This window comes from Moschus berezovskii, chromosome 9, assembly GCF_049115385.1.
Source record: "Moschus berezovskii isolate FMDL1 chromosome 9, NW_MosBer_1.0, whole genome shotgun sequence".
Classification (NCBI taxonomy): domain Eukaryota; kingdom Metazoa; phylum Chordata; class Mammalia; order Artiodactyla; family Moschidae; genus Moschus; species Moschus berezovskii.
In genome coordinates this window covers 31,734,759-31,756,223 of record NC_142468.1, presented here as the reverse complement: position 1 = coordinate 31,756,223, position 21,465 = coordinate 31,734,759, and the positions used below count along the sequence as shown (strand labels likewise).

Sequence of the window (21,465 nt, the reverse complement as noted above, 5' to 3'; positions counted from 1 at the left end):
AGGGTAGGAGTGAGACCAGAACACGCGGGCTGTTTCTGGGTCTTACTGGCATGGTGCATTTTCTAGAAATCTCTTAGAAACCCAAGAACTTGATGATGGCAGTACAGACCTCAGGCTTTCAGCATCATATCCCCTAAATGTCCGCACGCTCATTCACCTCCCCCCACCCAACCTCCAATTCTTTACATTCTGGCCACACTGTAACTGCTTGACATCTTCCAGGTGTCTTTCCTCTTTTGGAACAGCCCATGGCTATCCAAAACCTTCCCCGGCAAGGCGCAATCATTGCAAAGAAACCCTGAAGGTTTAGTGTCACTTCTCAGCTCTGTTTGTGGGTTGAATGAATATTCGACAATATCTGAATGTGGTGTCAGTAGGTCGGGATCAAAGCCTCTGGACTCTGGCACACGTAATTAGTCACTATAGTGACACACCAAGAGTGGTCAGTTGTGGGGACATCCAAACAGAGCTCAGGCAGCAAAGGACCTGCTTCCTTAACAAAATCATATTTGGGGTTGAGTGTTAGGGGATGATGGATGTGAGTGGTATGTATAATTCGGGAGATAAAGTTGATTTCCAAGTCCAGTGATTCAAGGGCTTCAGGTGTCCCCACTTACAATGTGAATGTCAATGGGAGGAGCAGAACAATGTCTTATTGTTCAGTTACTCAGTTGTGTCTGACTCTTTGTGACCCCATGGACTGCTGCACACCAGGCTTCCCTGTCCTTCCCTATCTCCTAGTTTTGCTCAAACTTATGTCCAATCAATCAGTGATGCCATTCAACCATCTCATTCTTCTGTTACCCCCTTCTCCTCCTGCCTTCAATCTTTCCCAGCATCAGGGTCTTTTCCAATGAGTCAGCTCTTCGTATCAGGTGGCCAAAGTACCGCGGAGCTTCAGCTTCAGCACCAGTCCTTCCAATGAATATTTAGGATTGATTTCCTTTAGGAATGACTGCTCTGATCTCCTTGCTGTCCAAGAGACTCTCAAGAGTCTTCTCCAACTCCATAGTTCAAAAGCATCAATTCTTTTGTACTTAGCCTTCTTCATGGTCTAACTCTCACATTCGTACATGACCACTGGAAAACCATAGCTTTGACCATACAGACTTTTGTCAGCAATGGGTGGTGGGTGACCTACTATTCAAATTTTAGCATGAAATGCTTTATCAGATTACTTTCCAAGGCAGTTGAGAGAATGGACAGGGGATAGGTATGTTTTGATGATGAAAAGGTAGAAATAGCACAGAGAAAAGATTGGAATTTATGCATTTTCTGGGAAAAGTCCTGGTACAAGGGACTCTTGAGGAGACAAGACATAGCATGAGGACAAAGATGCCTTGGGGACCAAAGGGGTTTATAGAAGGAAGAGTTCCCACCTCCCTTTGTTGTAGCATGACCTTATCCATTGTATAGGCTTTCTCTCCCTCATGGAGAAGTGGAGCCTCCACAATTCCTCTGCACCTCCCAGATCCAAATATGTATTTGTCCACGCTGTTCCAGCAAGAGCCTAAGGACCTAATCTCAAGGTTATGCTTCTGGAAATGATTTACCTTTCATTTTATGAAGCATATACACTTTAAAATATGATCCTTAGAATCATGCATGTTCCTTTTAGAATAAAAGCTTCCAGAGAAACCAGTTAAGCCTCTGCATATCTCTGTAACACATCTGGAATTATTCTTAAGGCAGTTTAAGAAGAATGACTGCAGCAGGATGATTCGGCACTTCTGGGCATCGTAAGTCTCCTATAAGAGTGGGGTGGTCAGAGCTCCCATTTGGCTGATGAGAAGGAGGAGCAGTGACCACATGATTACAAAGCACTTTTCAAACTGACTTGCTCTGGAGGTGTTACTGACTTTGTTATATTTATACTTCCTACCGTCCTCCCACAATTTTTTCATCATCGTGGTCATGACTGGGAATTCAGTCAGCAAAATACTGAAAAGACTGGGACCTGATGATGAATTCTCACTGCATGATGTGGACTGGACACACTGCGAAAAGGTAGGGACAAGACTCAGAAGGAGAGAGAAGGGGTTGCCAGGTGGGTTGTTGTTGTCCTGGCCACTTTTCGGCTGGAAACCTTTGGAGCCTTGGCCACTAGGAGGCACTGCCTGTCCAGTGATAGCCCCAGACATTAGCCTTAACACAGAAGGTGCCCCAGGTATCTTGAGCGGTGAGTGTTCACTGTCACGTTACTGGAGCCAGTGTGTGGCTCTGACAGTCAGTACTGAGCAGCAAGGTGGGAGCGGCATGTCCCTAGCAAGGAAGAGTAGGCAGAGGCAAGCTCTCCCTCAGGTGTCGGGTAGCTGTGTCAGAATTCTTAGGCCATGAGTTTTCACTGGCCACAAAGCTGACCTTGGAATGTCAGCTTAGCTGAAAGACCACATTCTTTTCAGTCATGCTAAATCTGGAAAGAGAAGCTTGATGGCACCCGAAAAATCAATTCAACAGTTTGACAGTTGAAGATTGAGGAGGTAAGATGTCTGATGTCACAGACAGAGATACACACTAGTAAGAACTGGGGGTTTTCTATTAATGCCCAGGTGCTTAGGAGAAGCATAAATGGAAAATTAAAGGAAAATCAGGCAGAAGAGTACAAACTTGACTGGGGATGCGGGTGTTAGATCCACTTGTGTTACAAACTTTAGTTCTGTGGCTTTCAACAAGTCATTTATCATCTCTGAACTGCTCTCTCATAATATACAAATGAATTACAGATTTAGACGTTTGTTTCTATGAAATAATAAGAATTTATTTCCCATAGACATTGCAAATGGGTGCTTTCTTTGCACAAGTGCACACAAAGTATTAATTGAAAGCTCTTGGCAAGGTCAAAACGATAGAATGGGTAGAAAAGATATGTAAATTGTCCTTTAGCAGTGAAAGAAAACAGAAAGCAAAATAAAGCTTGCTGAAAGCGGGCAGGAACTGCCTCTGTCTTTAAACCAGGAGAGAACAGACGGGCTTTGTATGCAGCCAGCTTAGAACTCGGTTTAGGTACTGCCAGGAAGGGAAGTGATTTCTTTAGTTTTCAGGATGAAATCGTGCATTAGTCTGTTACAGGGAAAAGCAAAAGAGCCAAGTTTTGAAATCACATCCCAGACTAGATGAATGTTGAAGGCTACCATGTCCAGAGTGGCCGTACTGTGTTTGTCTACTGTAGCATCAGGATTTATACTGATGAGACTCAATGGCACCTGCATTGACACACTTATTTAAGAAATATGTACCAAGCACCTACTGTATTCCAAATACTGCTCTAAGCATAAAGCAAAGTTCCTACCCTTAAGAAGTTATATGCCAGTGTGTATGGGAGGTGCAGAAAATAATAAAAGAGGTAAATACTGTATATATTTCACTTGTGGAGTGAAAATAAAGCAGGTAAAAGAGGATAGAAAAGAATGTGGGTGGACATTTGCTATTTTATAATGAGAATCTGTAAAGGCCTAACTCGTCGTAAAATTAGAGTAGACACCTAATGGAAGAAAGGAGAACGCCATTGACATGTATGGGAGAAGAGCATTCACAGATACACTCAATTTTCAGAACAGAATGTAATAGCTAGTAAACTATATCAAGCATTCTCATAGAACTCCCTGGTTTTTTAGGCTCAGAAGTACAGCAATTGGAAGAAAAGGCACAAAACCAAAAACATACTTCATTATAATCAAAAAACATTAAGCACTCTGTTCTATGCCATATGGAATAAGGAAATTTAAAGGAAAAACCAATTTGGTACATAACCCACTGTACCAAAACACTGCATGAATTGTCTTCAATTCAAATAAGAGATTAGCAGTTGTTATTTTCCAGGTGCTTTATCTTGTGGTATGCACTGATATTTAGTTGTTACAAGATCCCTATGAGGTAGACAGTATTTACTTTCATTTTCTTGATTCATTCATTCATTCAATCTACAACTGTTTATCGAGCCCACACTAAGTGCCTGTCTCTGTAAATACAAAGGGAACTGCCCACTGGGACTTGAGTTTATTGGGGGGGAAATTTACATATAAATAGATAAATGCAATCAGTGGACTGTGTGAACAGGAAACCGAGCGTACACAGAGTTCTTAGGGGCAGAGATTTCAGGAAAGGCGTCAGAGAATAGGTGACAATTAAGCTAAGTTATGAGTATCAGCAGTTTGAGTGATGGGCTTTCCTGGCAGACAGAGGTGGAAACTTAATTTCAGAAATGTGTAGAGGCCAGACTGTGACAGCTCTGAGTAGTAATACTGTCAACAGATGAGGGAGACCCAGCAGGATTTTAAGCAGAGGAGTAACATGGGAAGTGGCATAATTTATCCAAATTTGGCTGAGAAGTTTCCAGAATCGACCGTTGCTGTGCAGTCACTAAGTCATGTCTGACTCTTTGCAACCTCATAAACTGCAGCACACCAGACTTCCTTGTCCTTTACTATCTCCTGGAGTTTGCTCAAATTCATGTCCATTGAGTCGGTGATTCTATCTAACCGTCTTATCCTCTGCTGCCTCCTACTCCTTTTGCCTTCAATCTTTCCCAGCATCATGGTCCTTTCCAATGAATCAGCCCTTCTCATTAAGTGGCCAACGTACTGGAGCTTTAATGTCAGCATCAGTCCTTCCAATGAATATTTAGGGTATTCAGGGCTGGTTTCCTTTAGGATTGGTTTGATCTCCTTGTAGTCCAAGGGACTCTCAAGAGTCTTCTCCAACACTACAATACAAAAGCAACAATTGTTCGGCACTCAGCTTTTTTTATGGTCCAATTTTCACATCCATACATGACTACTGAAAAAATCATACTTTTGAGTATATGGACTTTGTTGGCAAAGAGATGTCTCTGCTTTTTAATATGCTGCTTAGATTTGTCATAGCTTTCCTTCCAAGGAGCAAGTGTCTTTTAATTTAATGGCTGCAGTCACTGTCTGCAGTGATTTTGGAGCCCAAGAAAATAAAGTCTGTCACTGTTTCCACTTTTTCCTGTTCTATTTGCCATGAAGTGATGGGACCAGATGCCATGATCTTAGTTTTTTGAATGTTGGTTTTCAAGTCAGACTTCTCACTCTCTTCTTTCACTCTCTTTAAGAGGCTCTTAAGTTCCTTTTCACCTCTGCCATTAGGGTGGTATCATCTGCATATCTGAGGTTGTTGATATTTCTTCCAGCAATCTTGATTTCAGCTTGTGATTCATCCAGCCTAGCATTTCACAAGATGTACTCTGCACAGAAGTTTAATAAGCAGGGTGACAATATATAGCCTTGTCATACTCCTTTCCCAATTTTGAACCAGTCCATTGTTCCATGTCCAGTTCTGTTGCTTCTTGACCTGCATACACGCTTCTCAGGAGGCAGGTAAAGTGACCTGTTATTCCCATCTCTTTTGTCCACGGTTTGTTGTGATTCACACAGTGAAAGGCTTTAGCATAGTCATTGAAGCAGATGTTTTTCTGGAATTCTCTTGCTTTTTCTATGATCCAACGGATGTTGGCAATTTGATCTATGGTTCCTCTTCCTTTTCTAAATCTAGCTTGTACATCTGGAAGTTCTTGGTTCACATATTGCTGAAGCCTAGCTTGAAGGATTTTTAGTATAATCTTGCTGCTGCTGCTACTGCTAAGTCACTTCAATCGTGTTCAACTCTGTGTGACCCCTTAGGTGGCTGCCCACCACACTCCACCGTCCCTGGGATTCTCCAGGCAAGAACACTGGAGTGGGTTGCCATCTCCTTCTCCAATGCATCAAAGTGAAAAGTGAAAGTGAAGTCGCTCAGTCATGTCTGACTCTTTGCAACCCCATGGACTGCAGCCTACCAGGCTCCTCCATCCATGGGATTTTCCAGGCAAGAGTACTGGAGTGGGTTGACAATTGCCTTCTCTGATAATCTTGCTAGCATATGAAATGACCACAATTGTGTGGTAGTTAGAACATTCTTTGGCATTGCCCTTCTTTGGGATTGGAATGAAAACTGACCTTTTCCAGTCCTGTGGGCACTTACTGAGTTTTCCAAATTTGCTGGCATATTGAGTGCAACACTTTAACAGCATCATGTTTTGGGATCTGAAATAGCTCAGCTGGAATTCTATTACCTCCACTAGCTTTGTTTGTAGTAGTGTTTCCTAAGGCCCACTTGACTTCACAGTCCAGGATGTCTGGCTCTAGATGAGTGGCCACACCCTCATGGTTATCCAGTTATCCAGAATTGACGAAAGACATAAATTCTAGCCCTAAGCAAGACAAGTAAGAAATCCATACCCTGACTCACATCACAGTGAAATTGCAGGGCATCAAAACAAAGGAGAAATTTTAAAAGCAGATATAAATAACAGACAAATGAGATGAACAGCAATCTTTTTATTAATAGAAGCTAGAAGACAATGAAATAATATCCTCAAAGTGGTGAAGGAGAATAGCCATCATCTAGAATTATATACACAGAAAGACTAATACAGGCATTTAAAAAAAAATAAGAAATGAGAGAATTTCCTAATGGCAGACTCTGCAGAAAAATATACCAAAAACGGCACTCCAGAAAGAATAAAACTGAATCTAAATTCAGTGAAAAGGTAAAAGTGACATGCATGAAAGAATGCTGAGTATAAAGATCAGTAATGGCTAACTTAATGAAAGGGTTATAAATGAAAGATGAAAGTAAAACAGTGGACAAAATAGAACATAGGTAGAAAGCAGTGATAAGAGCAAAAGCATTCTAAGATCCTAGTGTTGTTCAGGAGGAGGATAGAGATATTTAGACTATGAAAATGTCATATTTATATGCTAAATATTTAATGGTCTCCATGAAAAGAAAATAATTAGAATACATAACTTCTACAAGAATAAAATTTACAAGCAAGTTAATTAATTCAATCAAACAGAAATTAGGCAAAGGAAAAATAAGAAGCAAAGAAAATAGTGAATTGAAAGCACAAAATAAAGCATTAAAATGCTTCTAAATATATCTAAATAATGCCAAATAAAAAATGATGAAAGCTCTCATGATGGATGAAAAAGACCTAGCCAAAGGATGTTTTCAAAAGAGTCCTAAAACATACTGACACAGAAATGTTCTAAGTAGAAAGTGGAAAAGCTATACCAGATTAATTTTTGTAATAGTGACCTTGCTAGATTTACTTATTAATTTTATTTGTAGATTCTTTTGAATTTTATGCATATATAAGAATATCTTCTCTGAATAAAGATGGCTTTATCTCTTCCTTTCCAATCTTTATATTTCATTTCTTTACCTTTACTTACTGCATTGACTAGGACTTCTAGTATAATGTTTAGTAGAGGTGGTTAACAGGGACTATCCTGTCTTTTTTTTTAATTAAGGGGGAAAATGTGCTCAAAATTTCACAATTAAACATGACGCAAGCTGTGAATTTTTTAGCTATCCATTATCAGAATAAGAAAATTCCCTCTGGTACCAATTTTCTGAGAATTTTTGTCATGAATAGATACTGAATTTTATTAAATGCTTTTACTGAGCCTAGTGAGATGATCACATGGGCTTTCTCCTTAATTTTACTAATATATACATTCAGTTCAGTTCAGTCACTCAGTTGTGTCCAACTCCTTGTGACCCCATGAATCACAGCACGCCAGGCCTCCCGGTCCATCACCAACTCCTGGAGTTCACTCAAACTCATGTCCATCGAGTTGGTGATGCCATCCAGCCATCTCATTCTCTGTCATCCCCTTCTCCTCCCGCCCCCAATCCTTCCCAGCATCAGAGTCTTTTCCAATGAGTCAACTCTTTGCGTGAGGTGGCCAAAGTATTGGAGTTTCAGCTTTAGCATCAGTCCTTCCAATGAACACCCAGGATTGATCTCCTTTAGAATGGACTGGTTGGATCTCCTTGCAGTCCAAGGGACTCTCAAGAATCTTCTCCAGCACCACAGTTCAAAAGCATCAATTCTTCGGTGATCAGCTTTCTTCACAGTGCAACTCTCACATCCATACATGACCACTGGAAAAACCATAGCCACATTACATGGATTGAATTTTGAGTGTTAGAGCAAACTTGCATTCCTAGAATAAATTTCATGTAGCCCTGTTGTGACATTCTTTTTATATATTGTTGCTCAATTTGGATTCAGTTTGTTAGTATTTTGTGTAGAATTTTATTATCTATATTCATGAGAGATATTGTCCTCTTCTTTCCTTATAATATTTTCTTAAGTTTTTGCATCAAGGGTAAACTGGCGACAGAAAAGAGTTGGAAAGTGTTAATCCCTCTAATATTTTCCAAAGGAGTTTATGTAAGATGGTATTATTTCATTTCGGAATGTTTGCAAGAATTCACCAGGGAACCCATTTGGACCTGGAGTTTTATTTGTGAGATGATCTTTAACTACAGATTTCTTTAATAGTATAGGATTATTCTGATTTTTAAAATTCTGCTTATAACAATTTTGGTCAGTTTTTTCCAGATTAATTTGCCCATTTAAAATATATTGTCAACTTTATTGGCATGTTACTCATAATATCATTTTTTAATAATCTGGAGGAGTCATAGTCATGTTTCCTTTCTCATGATATTTTAAGCTTTTTCTCTCTTTCTTGATCATTGTGTTGAAGATTTTTCAATATAATGAATTAGTTTTAAAGAATAAAATTTTACTCTATTGCCTTTTCTCTGCTGTATATATACTCTCTCTTTTATTCTTTTTATAATCATTATCTTACTTTACTTTCATTTGCTCTTCATTTATTGCTGTTCATTCGCTAAACTATGTCCAACTTTGCAACCAACCCCATGGACTGGAGCATGCCCGGCATCCTGGCCTTTACTATCTCCTGGAGTTTGCTCAACTCATGTCCATTGAGTCAGTAATGCCATCCAACCATCTAATCCTCTGTCATCTCCTTCTCCTTTTGCCTTCGATCTTTTCCAACAACAGGGTCTTTTCCAATGAGCTGGTTCTTCTCATCAGGTGGCCAAAGGACTGGATCCTCAGCTTCAGCATCAGTCCTTCTGATGAATACTTAGGGTTGATTTCCTTTAGGATTGATTGGTTTGATCTCTTTGCTGTCTAAGGGACTCTCAAGAGTCTTCTTCAGACCAGAGTTTGAAAGCATTAATTCTTCGGCACTCAGTCTTCTTTATGGTTCAGCCCTCACATCTGTACGTGACTACTGGAAAAACCATAGCTTTGACTTCCTTTATTAGCTCCTTAAAACGAAAGCTTACATTATTGTCAGTCTTTCTTCTTTTCTAATACTTCATTGAAAAGTATTAAATGCCCTCTAAACACTACAGCTGCATCCTGCAAGTTTTAATACATTCAGTTCAGTTCAGTTCAGTTCAGTTGCTCAGTCGTGTCCGACTCTTTGCGATCCCATGAATCACAGCACGCCAGGCCTCCCGGTCCATCACCAACTCCCGGAGTTCACTCAAACTCATGTCCATCGAGTCGGTGATGCCATCCAGCCATCTCATTCTCTGTTGTCCCCTTCTCCTCCCACCCCCAATCTCTCCCAGCATCAGAGTCTTTTCCAATGAGTCAACTCGTCGCATGAGGTGGCCAAAGTATTGGAGTTTCAGCTTTAGCATCAGTCCTTCCAATGAACACCCAGGACTGCTCTCCTTTAGCATGGACTGGTTGGATCTCCTTGCAGTCCAAGGGACTCTCAAGAGTCTTCTCCAACACCACAGTTCAGAAGCATGAATTCTTCGGTGATCAGCTTTCTTCACAGTCCAACTCTCACATCCATACATGACCACTGGAAAAATCATAGCCTTGACTAGACGGACTTTTGTTGGCAAAGTAATGTCTCTGCTTTTTAATATGCTATCTAGGTTGGTCATAACTTTCCTTCCAAAGAGTAAGCGTTTTTTAATTTCATGGCTGCAATCAGCATCCGCAGTGATTCTGGAGCCCCCAAAAATAAAGTCTGACACTGCTTCCCCATCTATTATGTCAATATTATTGTTCAAAATGTTTTCCAATTGGCATTGAGAGTTTTTTCTTTGGTCCACTGATTGTAAGAATTGTAATTTTGAGGATTTTGAGGATTGTTCTAACTATCCTTATTATTTATTTTCAAATTGATAGTTGTGTTCAGTTTAGTTCAGTCGCTCAGTCGTGTCCAACTCTGCGACCCCATGGAAAGAAGCACATCAGGATTCCCTGTCCATCACTAACTCCTGGAGTTTGCTCAAACTCAGGTCCATCAAGTCGGACATGACTGAATGACTTCACTTTCACTTTCATGCATTGGAGACGGAAATGGCAACCCACTCCAGTGTTCTTGCCTGGAGAATCCCAGGGACGGGGGAGCCTGGTGGGCTGCCGTCTATGGGGTCGCACAGTGTCGGACACAACTGAAGTGACTTAGCAGCAGCAGCAACATAAAGTCCCCCGTGCATGCTCAGTCATGTTTGACTCTTTGTGACCCTATGGACTATAGCCCATTAGGCTCTCTGTCCATGGGATTTTCCAGGCCAGAATACTGGAGTGGGTTGCCATTTCCTTCTTTGGGGGAGCTTCCTGACCCAGGGATTGAACCCAGCTCTCCTGTGTCTCCTGCATTGCAGGTGAATTCTTTACCACTGAGCCACCAGGTAAGTCCAAAGTCTCCCTACCACTGACCAAAAAAAAAAAAAAAAAAAAAAAATTCCTCTGCTGAATATGCAATAGTGAACAAGGACCAGAAGCTGGATTCAAAATAATGATCTCATTAAACATTTACAGCACAGGAGTAAATTTGTGCAAACGGTTGCAATTTTGTAAACCACTCCTCACATACCTAGAAAAAAATTTAAAAAAAAATACTAATCTGAAAGTGTGTTGAAGGAAGCTGCTGAAGCAGCACTGAATTTTTTTCCTCAGCAAGAAGCCAACTGAATTCATAAAACTAGTCTCGCTATTTAGGTTTGGAATTTCAGAGGAGGCCTTGTATTAGGAAAGAAGTAAGCAGACAAAGGACAAGAATAGTCAGTTTTTGTGGAGAAATGTGTTAGGACAGAAATAGCAAAATTCTAAGGCACACAACCATAGGAGCTCAAAGGAATAAAAACATTAAGACTGGAAGAATATGCTTCCTAGAATATGAACACCTCTCCACTCTTAGCTAACTTAGTAATCATTTAACTTTTTTAAAAATTTATTTTTAATTAAAGGATAATTGCTTTATAATATTGTGTTGCCTTCTGCCATACATCAACATGAATCAGCCATAGGTATACACATGTCCCCCACCCTTGAACCTCCCTCCCACCTCCCATCCAATGTCTGGTACATTTTTAATAATCTGTATTTCTCTTCATCCCTTCAATTGCTTTGTGAAATCAACTGCATTTAGTTCATGCTAATAAGCCTAAGAGGGGGAGATAAAATAGTAGGAAGGTAGTAATAGCTATATTGACCAAAAAAAAAAAAAAAGAGCCAGGCACTCAAACAGCTTGTATATTTTCCCCTATGTGCAAGGCATTCTGGAAAAATTACATGTGCATGTCATATAGCTATATGTCACTATATGTTTTTATAAGCTCCATAGCAGTAGGAGAACATGAGAGAATAGGGTTTAAAATGACTGGTATCTACCACAGCGGGCCAACCACATTTTAGAGTCGTCAGTACATGCACTCTTCTCTTCTCTGTTACAACCTCATCTAGCATGCTCCAGATTTCCCTTTCAGGCCTTGATAGTTTCCTTTGAGTAAATTTGGCCATCAGTATTTGCCTGGAAAAATCAGAATGTTCCTTTACAAAAACAAAATAAAGCAAAGATGTTGTTATGTTAGATCTTTCACCTCAGCCATTTCTTTCCCTGTGTATGTAAGATTACCAGTTCATGTCCCAGCACAGATTCAAATTCCACATGCCAAAACTAAACCTCAGCACCAGCCTGATTCCCAGGTGGTGCTAGTGGTAAAGAACCTGCCTGGCAATGCAGGAGATTTAGATACGAGGGTTTGATCCCTGGGTTGAGGAGATCCCCTGGTGGAGGACCTGGCAACCTATTCCAGGATTCTTGCCTGGAGAATCCCATAGACAGAGGAGCCTGGCGGGCTACAGTCTATCAGGTCACAAAGAGTTGGACATAACTGAATTAGAACACTCCTGGTTATGATGGCAGTGAGAGGGCAAAGGTGGAGATGCAGACATAGAGAACAGACTGTGGACACAGGTGAGGGAAGGACCTGGTGAGACAAACGGAAAGAGTGACCTCTTTTCTCTTTTTAACGTGTAAGATAGTGTCTGTGTTACAGTGACTCCAGAAGTCTCAGAGACCAGAAAGACATTCATTCTTTCATAATAATGGTGATATCAAGTCCCAGGCTAAAAACTCATGTGAGGTGAGTATTCAAAGACACTTAGAACGACTCAATTGTTGTCCACTGACCCTGTAGGAATGCTTTTGAAGTTGGTTAACCTGGAGATCTAGACAGATGTGTCTGCTCACAGAACTCCTGGTCTCAGCAACAGAGTTAGGGCCACTTCTTGATTCAACTTCAGTGTTCTTAGCACAGACTTACTCTCTGGGTATAAAATAACGATAGAGCTGTGCTCAAATTACATTCTTATTTTTCTTTTACTCTCGTGTTCCAGGTATGGACGGTTTTTAAAAGTCTTAAAGGTTAGAGACGGTTACTTAAAGATAATTCAGCAAAACTGACATCTGATATTAAACTTGAAGTGAAAAGAACTCTGGTGTGTTTGGCCCAATCTCCTTCAGCAATGTGTTTCAATACCTCCATAAGAGTAGGCGTACAGCCATCTTTCAGCCCGTTCATTTGCTAGAAGATAAAAAAGATATGTGCTAGTATATGCTTCCTAGGTGGCTCACCTGCCAATAAAGGAGATGTGGGTTTGATCCCTGGGTCAGGAAGATTCCCTGGAGGAGGAAATGGCAACCCACTCCAGTATTCTAGCCTCGAAAATCCTGTGGTCAGAGGAGCCTACAGTCCATGGGGTCACAAAAGAGTCAGACACAATCTAGCGACTAAACAGCAACAATATGCTAAACAAGTGTTTACATACAAAGCTATCATACACACAAAAAAGGTAAACAACATCCTATTATCATAAATGTCTAGCACATTTTGCAAGTGTATTTTAAGACATTTCAGAAGATGTTTTGCTATATAATCAAGTAGTGGTCTCCTTAGAATGTTCCTATTAACGTGATTGTTAATCAAGTCTTCTTAAGCAATTGCCATGAAAATAAAGAGAAACTGGGCAGGTTATGCTTGCACACCATTCCTTGAGGACTTTCTAACCCAGATCACAACACAGAGTGAATAGCAGCCTTCACAACTATGACAGCACACACACCACTCCATCCTCTTGACTCTACAGAAGCATACAGTGGCTGTTTGGGGGTTGACAGACAGTACATGGGGAGGAGAGAAGGTTGTTATTTAAGTTTTTAAAGAAATGTTTGTCTGGCAAAGATACATGTCATAGAATCAAACTTGTGAGAAGGAAAGGAGAAAATGTCAAAGTCTTCTCTATTTAAACATCCTTCTTCATATAGTATTACCAGATTTGTGGAGAAGGATTCTTAACTTCCCATTTTAAAATTCCATTAGTTTAAGATAAACCACCAGGAATTTGTGAAAAAAGTCCTCCTCATTTCTTCGTTTGCAATTGTCAAATAACATGGGATGAAGATTATATGTGACTCCGATATGAATCAAAGAGTAGAGAAAAACACTCCACACTTAAAAGAATAAAAGCCATATCAGAGCACACATTTATTAACATATACAAGTGATAGACACTGGGCTAAGTGTTTCACATGGATTCTCTCATTTAATCCTCACCACAGATTTATGACAAAGGGCTGCTAATACATCCATTCCACCAGAAGGGAAGTATGACTCAGATTAGGGAACTTGACTCCATCCCCAGAAGCCATACGCAGCAGTCAGGTACAGACCCAGGACTGCCTGGCTTCAGAATGCCATCTGTGATTCAGGATACTGTACTACACACTGACATTTCATAACAGCCACATACTGTCTGCACCAGAGAGGGCAGGGGCTGGGCAAAACAAAGGGTCTACAGTTTATGAAGCTAAAAAGGACAATTTCAAGGTAAGGGGCAGTTTTGAGCTTCCCCAGTGTGTCTGGAGCTGGACTTGGGCTCAGAATTCAGTGAAAGGGGAGGATAATATGTGTTTAACATTTTGTTCTGCCCACAAAATGAAACCAAGAAAGCTCAGATATTGACATCTAGCTCCTGCCTTTCTCCTTCCTGAAGCGCATACCACACAGCCTGATGCTGCAGGGATGAGCTGGAGGCATGAATTTTGGCAGTCTCTAATTTTGGGCTTCATGTGTGGCTCAGCTGGTAAAGAATCCACCTGCAATGCGGGAGACCTGAGTTTGATCCCTGGGTTGGGAAGATCCCCTGAAGAAGGGAAAGGCTACCTACTCCAGAACACTGGCCTGGAGAATTCCATGGAATGTATAGTCCGTGGGGTCACAAAGAGTTGGACACGACTGAGCGACTTTCACAGTCTCTAAAGTCAGGCTCATTTTCTCTCTGGCTTCAGGATATGAATCTAGTCTGGTCAAGATGCAGCAGTGGCAGTGGAAAGAGTTCTGTCTCTGCCATTTACTAGTCTGACTGCTTCAGACTATTTGACTTCCCTGAGCTCAGCTTCATCAGCAGAAGAAGGATACTACTTCTTGCCACACATATGTAAATAGGCCAGCACTTAGGGTGGTCAATAGCCAGCAGATAGGGGGAATTCAGAAGAGGGTAAAATTAGAACACCTGAATCCATGGGGTCACAAAGAGTTGGACATGACTGAGCAACTAACCCTTTCACTTTCAGAGCACCTCAACACAGAGTCATTCCTTAGAGGAAAGCAAAGTGCTAACAAGTTGCCTTGGCTTGAATAAAGCAAGGGCAGGACCTTAAAGGATGTTACTTTAAAATATTGCTGTACTCCAAGAATTATTTTCTTCCTGCTATGATGCTTTGAGTTTCATATAATCCACTGTGCGACACATTATTTTTCAAATTAATATCACGGTGTGTGTAACATTTCTTAAATAAATTATATTATATAGTGATAATTATTTAACAGATAATTTGTTGAATGAATGAATACAAAGAATATCTTTTTGCTTTGACTTTTTTGCCCAACCAGGAAGTTCAAAGCCAAAGTTAAAGTGAAAGGGGTAGTCGCTCAGTTATGTCTCACTCCTTGTGACCCCCATGGACTGTAGCCCACCAGGCTCCTCTGACCATGGAATTCTCCAGGCAAGAATACTGAAGTGGGTAGCCATTAGCTTTTCCAGGGGATCTACCTGAACCAGGGATCGAACCCAGATCTCCTGCATTGCAGGCAGATTCTTTACTGTCTGAGCCACAGTTTTTGAGTGCTCAGTGTTCCAGTCATGTACAAGTGCTGGAAAACAACGAGTAAGGCACAGATGGGTCATCAAAAATTAGAAGACAGAAATGTAATGAAGTAATTGCAACACAGATGAGATCACAGTTTCTTTCAAATACTTGGTTTGTAGTTATAGACTAAGGAGCACAGACCAGAAGAGATGAAGAGATACTTTAATGACAGCTAAAAATTGCCAGTCCCTAAAAATTCTTTTTACAGGGGGATTACTACCAAATGATTTAACAAACCACATCAAAGAAAACCCAAGAATATACGGAGTGTGTGAGAGTATGTACGTGTGTTTGTGTAGTGGTGAACATATTGAAAGATTTCCATCTTTCATACTGAAAAAAGTTCTTTCCATGCTGAAAGAAGTCTATCAGTTCAGTTCAGTTCAGTTTCTCAGTCATGTCTAATTCTTTGTGACCCCATGGACTGCAGCATACCAGGCTTCCCTGTCCATAACCAACTCCTGGAGCTTGCCGAAACTCATGTCCATTGAATCAGTAATGCCATCCAGCCATTTGATCTTCTGTTGTCCCCTTCTCCTCCTGCCTTCAATCCTTTCCAGCATCAAATGAGTCTTTTCAAATGAGTCAGTTCTTCACATCAGGTGGCCAAAGTATTGGAGTTTCAGCTTCAGAATCAGTCCTTCCAATGAACATTCAGGACTGATTTCCTTTAGGATGGACTGGTTTGATCTCCCTGCAGTCTAAGGGACTCTCAAGAGTCTTCTCCAATACCACAATTCAAAAGCATCAATTCTTCAGCGCTCAGTTTTCTTTATAGTCCAACTCTCACACCCATACGTGACTACTGGAAAAACCATAGCTTTGACTAGATGGACCTTTGTTGGCAAAGTAATGTCTCTGCTTTTTAATATGCTGTCTAGGTTGGTCATAGCTTTTCTTCCAAGGAGCAAGTGTCTTAATTTCATGGCTGCAGTCACCATCTGCAGTGATTTTGGAGCTCAAAAAAAATAAAGTCTCTCAGTGTTTCCATTGTTTCCCCATCTATTTGCCATGAAGTGATGGGACCAGATGCCATGATCTTAGTTTTCTGAATGCTGAGTTTTAAGCCAACACTCACTCTCCCCTTTCACTTTCATCAAGAGGCGCTTTAGTTCTTCTTCACTTTCTGCCATAAGGGTGGTGTCTTCTGCATACCTGAGGTTATTGATACTTCTCCTGGCAATCCTGATTCCAGCTTGTGCTTCATCCAGCCGGGCATTTCGCATGATGTACTCTGCATGTAAGTTAAATAAGCAGGGTGGCAATATGCAGCCTTGATGTACTCCTTTCCCGATTTGCAACCAGTCTGTTGTTGCATGTCCAGTCCTAACTGTTGCTTCTTGACCTGCATACAGATTTCTCAGGAGGCAGGTCAGGTGGTCTGGTATTCCCATCTCTTTAAGAATTTTCCACAGTTTGTTGTGATCCACACAGTCAAAGGCTTTGGCGTAGTCAGTAAAGCGGAAGTAGACGTTTTGCTGGAACTCTCTTGCTTTTTCTATGGTTCAACGGATATTGGCAATTTGATCTCTGGTTCCTCTGCCTTTTCTAAATCCAGTTTGAACATCTGGAAGTTCTTGGTTCATGTATTGTTGAAGCCTGCCTTGAAGAATTTTGAGCATTACTTTGCTGACGTGTGGTTTAAGGATCATTAATTCTGCTTCATACATTAGAATCCTAAGATTTGGAAAGATAAACTAATTTGTCCAGAGTCATACAACATATAAGGGGTGGAGCTCAGATTTAAAGTCAGAAGGGTCCAATTCCAGCACCCTGGTTTATTTTTATAACCTATTTTCTATTGAAATTTCATAAGTAAGATAAAACCACAAGAAAATATATTTTAGAATTTTGTTTTAAATGAAACCAACCATCAAGGACATGATCTGTTGCTGCTGCTGCTCCTGCTAAGTCACTTCAGTTGTATCCGACTCTGTGTGACCCCATAGACGGAAGCCCACCAGGCTCCCCCGTCCCTGGGATTCTCCAGGCAAGAACACTGGAGTGGGTTGCCATTTCCTTCTCCAATGTGTGCAAGTGAAAAGTGAAAGTGAAGTCGCTCAGTCGTGTCCGACCCTTAGCGACCCCATGGACTGCAGCCTACCAGGCTCCTCTATCCATGGGATTTTCTAGGCAAGAGTACTGGAGTGGCTTGCCATTGCTTTCTCCGAAGGACATGATCTAGTGTCAACATATTCAACCTTTAGTCCAATTTAACTTTCAGTCTCCTTGATAGCCCTGTCCCTCTATTCAATATTGGGTTGCATGCATGCATACTAAGTTGCTTCAGTCGTGTCCTACTCTTTGTGACCCTATGGACTTGTAGCCCTCCAGGATCCTCTGTCCATAGGATTCTCCAGGCATGCATACCTGTGTTGCCAAGCCCCCTCCAGGGTATCTTCCTGACTCAGGGATCAAACCTGTGTGTCTTACATCTCCTGCATAGGCAAGTGGGTTCTGTACCACTAGCACCATCTGGGAAGCCCTTAATACTGCGTTAGGTGCCACCATATATGTGCTCATAATTCCCTTTGTCTTCCTCCCTGCTTCTCAACTAGACTGTAAGATTCATGAGGGCAGGATCATCACTGTATCATTAGCACCTAGCATAATGCTTGACATATGTTAGTCTATAAATATCCACTACATGAATTTTCTAAGTCAAGATTAATAGAAAAAATTGACACTGGAATGTGTACTTCTGACCTGTTGCCTTCAACTGGAAAGTGGAAGGAGTGATTCTATCTAATTTTTGCACATGGACTGTACAGATTAATGAGTCAACACATTATATACCAGGTCCTCAGAGGTTCTGTGCATAAAGCAAACACTGTTTATTTTTTGTGGTATATAAATGACCTTGAGAATATCATCATCATTTATAATTGCAGTGGCAGCAATAAGGGAACAACTTCCATCAATTATCAGTAGTTTTATGGCCTGAGAGAGAAGTCACAGCTTGACGCAAAGAAACAATAATGAGATTCTGTGAGAAACCCAAGAGAGAAGCTGAAGCTTAAGTGGGTACCTAGATAATTGATGACTAAAAAAGAATTCTGAGGACAAAGGACACATGCACAAATATGGTGTGTGTTGGGAGAACGTAAAAAAGGAAGCAGGACTGTGAAAGAGAAAGACAAAAAGTAGCAAATGGTAGGGCAGTGTAACCGTGTTGACTAGCTTTAAAATCAACTAGTTCAATATTCACTAAAATTGAAATTTTCTGGATCCATCCCTGATTAACCAAATCAGAACTGATAGGGATGGAACCCACAAATTTGCATTTTAACAGTTTCTCAGGTCATTTTTAAGGACTAAAACCAGTGGACTGCTAGCTCTTAAATGAACAGGCATTAGGAATTCAGGTGATAGGAGCAGACTCATCACATTCATTGTGCCTTACTCAGGAAGGCAGGCCTCACCACCAGTCTGCACATGTCCCGCCCTCCACTGCGCTCGTCCACGTCTCTCTGAGGGTGGGGGCTGGCTGTCACCTCCAGGCTGCCTTTAGGTCTTTCTTCCTTCTGCTGTGCTTCCCGGCCCCTTTCCCCAGAGTCCCAGTCTTTTGAGTCCTTCTATAAAGAACATACCCAGAGATGCCAATATTTAAGTTATGCTGATTTGATGTACTCCTAGTTGCTATGTTTCTGAATTTAAAAAACATCAGCTTGATTTTTCTCAGATTTTTGAACATCTAGTAAGAGCCAAAGGCTCTCTTCATTTGATTTTCCTTGAACGTTATTCAGGATATCTTTTTCCAGGGTTGATAGTACCTCATCACTCTGGTCATGGAGGAAATTGTGGTTATCATTTGGGGATAAAAGCAGGAAATAAAGAAACTAAAAAAACTCATTATTATTTTAGGAGGCATGAGGAGAGATTTATAGTCTGAAATGTACCTCAAGGGGTCAAATACTTCATTAAGTGGCTAGAGCACGATGTAAAAGAAAACGAAACAATTGGCTGACATTAACACTGGAGTTTTTAATCACTAAAATGAAACTATCAAACAATCTGGCCCTGTGGAAGGAGATACAAATGGTCATAATTACTCAGCCCAAGGAAGATATGGACCTGGCTTCCATAGGTAGATGGAAACAAATGAGGCCTGTGTTAGCTTTCCCTTGAGTCAGTTCAAAGCACTTGGCCAAGCTCATGCATCCTTCTAGTTTTGAGAGATGGCTATAACTCAGGAATCATGATCTGATTTAAGAGAAAGTGGGAAAATGGCTAACTACCCTACCATGTGGGCAGTAACATGGATTTTAGCTTTGCAAGGATATTTCCTGACAAACCATATGGCCCATTTCTGTCTTTTAATGTTAGAACAATTCCCTAAAATAGTATTTCTTATAAAAATAACATTCTTTTCCCCACTCCAAATATCTTGGCATCTGAATGCTATTCTAAGCATTTTAGAAAGATAAATTAGTCCAAGCTATTTACAACAATGACTACCACTGCTGCAGCCAGAGATAGAGAGCTCTGCTTGAATTCCCAAGAAGGAAAAAGGGTATCATATACGTCCCAGAAAACAAGCCAAGGCGACAAGTCCTGCTGTGGGCTCAGAGAGGATTTGAAAGGCTGCCAAAGCTTAAGGACTGTGGTGGGGGTACGCAGGGGATGAGAAAAGGGGTCTTTTCTCCAAAGTTTTATTCAAGGACTGCATTTTAATGTTCAAGTTGCCGAGCTCCATTATTTCAGCTACTCAGGCCAGGCCTTCCTAACAATAAGAAAGAAGCACCAACATGTTACAAAACGTTTCATTTCTCTAAAAGGCTGGGGCCTGGTCTTTGTTGAATTTATCTTTGGATGTGCAATATCTGAGAGAAGAAAAATGATTTCAACTCTTACTCCCTCACCGACTCAGGAACCAATTACTCAGATTATAGATTGCCACGTGGCGTCCATTTTTCTTTCCCATGATTCTTCCTCTGCGAAGACCCAAAGTTTGTTGCTTTTTTTTCTCACACGTAGACAAATCCAGTCTGGGCCACAGCGTATGCTGGGACCTCAAAGGCAGAAGACTCCTTGCTGGACTCCCAGGCGCAGAGGCCCAGAACTCCCTTCTCACTACCACAACCTCCATAACCTCCCCACTGCTTCCATTAGGCTAGAATCACAGGTATGGATGAGGCTCTAACAAACTGACAAACTGCTTCTTGGTGTCTCAAAGGGCAATATGCAAACCACTTGCTTTAGAAGCATCACAAGAGCTTGTTAAAATATGGCCTCCTGAGTCAGAATGGGGGTCAGGGAATCTGCACTATTTTTTAACATGCTCCCCAGGTTCTTCTTCTGAATGTAGAGCTTTAAGAACCATAACCATAGATTTAAAGTTTTAATTTCTAAATCTATTTGTTCTTGAGTCTAATAATGCTTTTGAAAAGTAAAGAACAGCATTTGGATCCTGTGTCCTAGGACTTGGAAAGTGAGAGACTGGATTGTGAGGGATAATGTATTTGGGAAGGACTGAGGACAGGGAAGAACCTACTAGAAAAAGGCCAACAGCATCCCTCACTCGACTGTATCGAGTAACACAAGCTAGTGTAATTTTAAGGGTGGCCTGGGTATGAATCAGGGAAGTATCCTGGATTTCCCTCTTAAGTGTCAGGGTTGTGTAGCTGCTTCAAAATGAAACCACAGTACAGTGTTTGCTGCTAAGCTACATTACCTACTAAATGGCCATGATGATAGCCCGTACACCCTTTGACTTAGGTTTTGTTTACCACTGTTGAGATGTTTGTAAATAAGTTGATGGTTGGGACTCTAGCTTTCTTCAGTTCAAACTCCAACTCTGTCACTTGAGACCAAGAGGTCTTTATTTCTTCTCTGTGCCTTAATTTTCCCTATTATGGAATGGACGTACTTATGGTACCAGTCATTTGTACCTTTAGGGTTGTTAAAGGAGGCTGAAAAGCAAAAAAAAAAAAAGCAGGACACAAAATGGATATTAATACTAGTAATCACTGTTAATAATTTCACATTATTGTTAATGAAAACTAATATTGCACTGGCCAATGAGGAAAAGCTGAACTGCTTAGCTAAAGTCTGAGGAATATTTATGGATTTAAATTATTCACATGCTGCCTAATACCTACTGCCACAGACA

General features: G+C 40.9%; 1 protein-coding gene and 1 long non-coding RNA gene across 4 annotated transcripts in view; one reads left to right on the top strand and one right to left on the bottom strand.

Moving 5' to 3' along the window:
• Window positions 1–21,465, bottom strand: part of RTN1 (reticulon 1) — a 250,209-nt gene that overhangs the window by 35,154 nt on the left and 193,590 nt on the right. The gene's annotated exons all lie outside the window — the stretch shown is intronic.
• LOC148776424 (uncharacterized) overlaps window positions 1,790–21,465 on the top strand; it is a 102,980-nt gene continuing 83,304 nt past the window's right edge. Inside the window, exon 1 of the long non-coding RNA XR_016038176.1 lies at window positions 1,790–2,007. This is a non-coding gene — a long non-coding RNA (uncharacterized LOC148776424). The remainder of the gene's footprint in view (window positions 2,008–21,465) is intronic.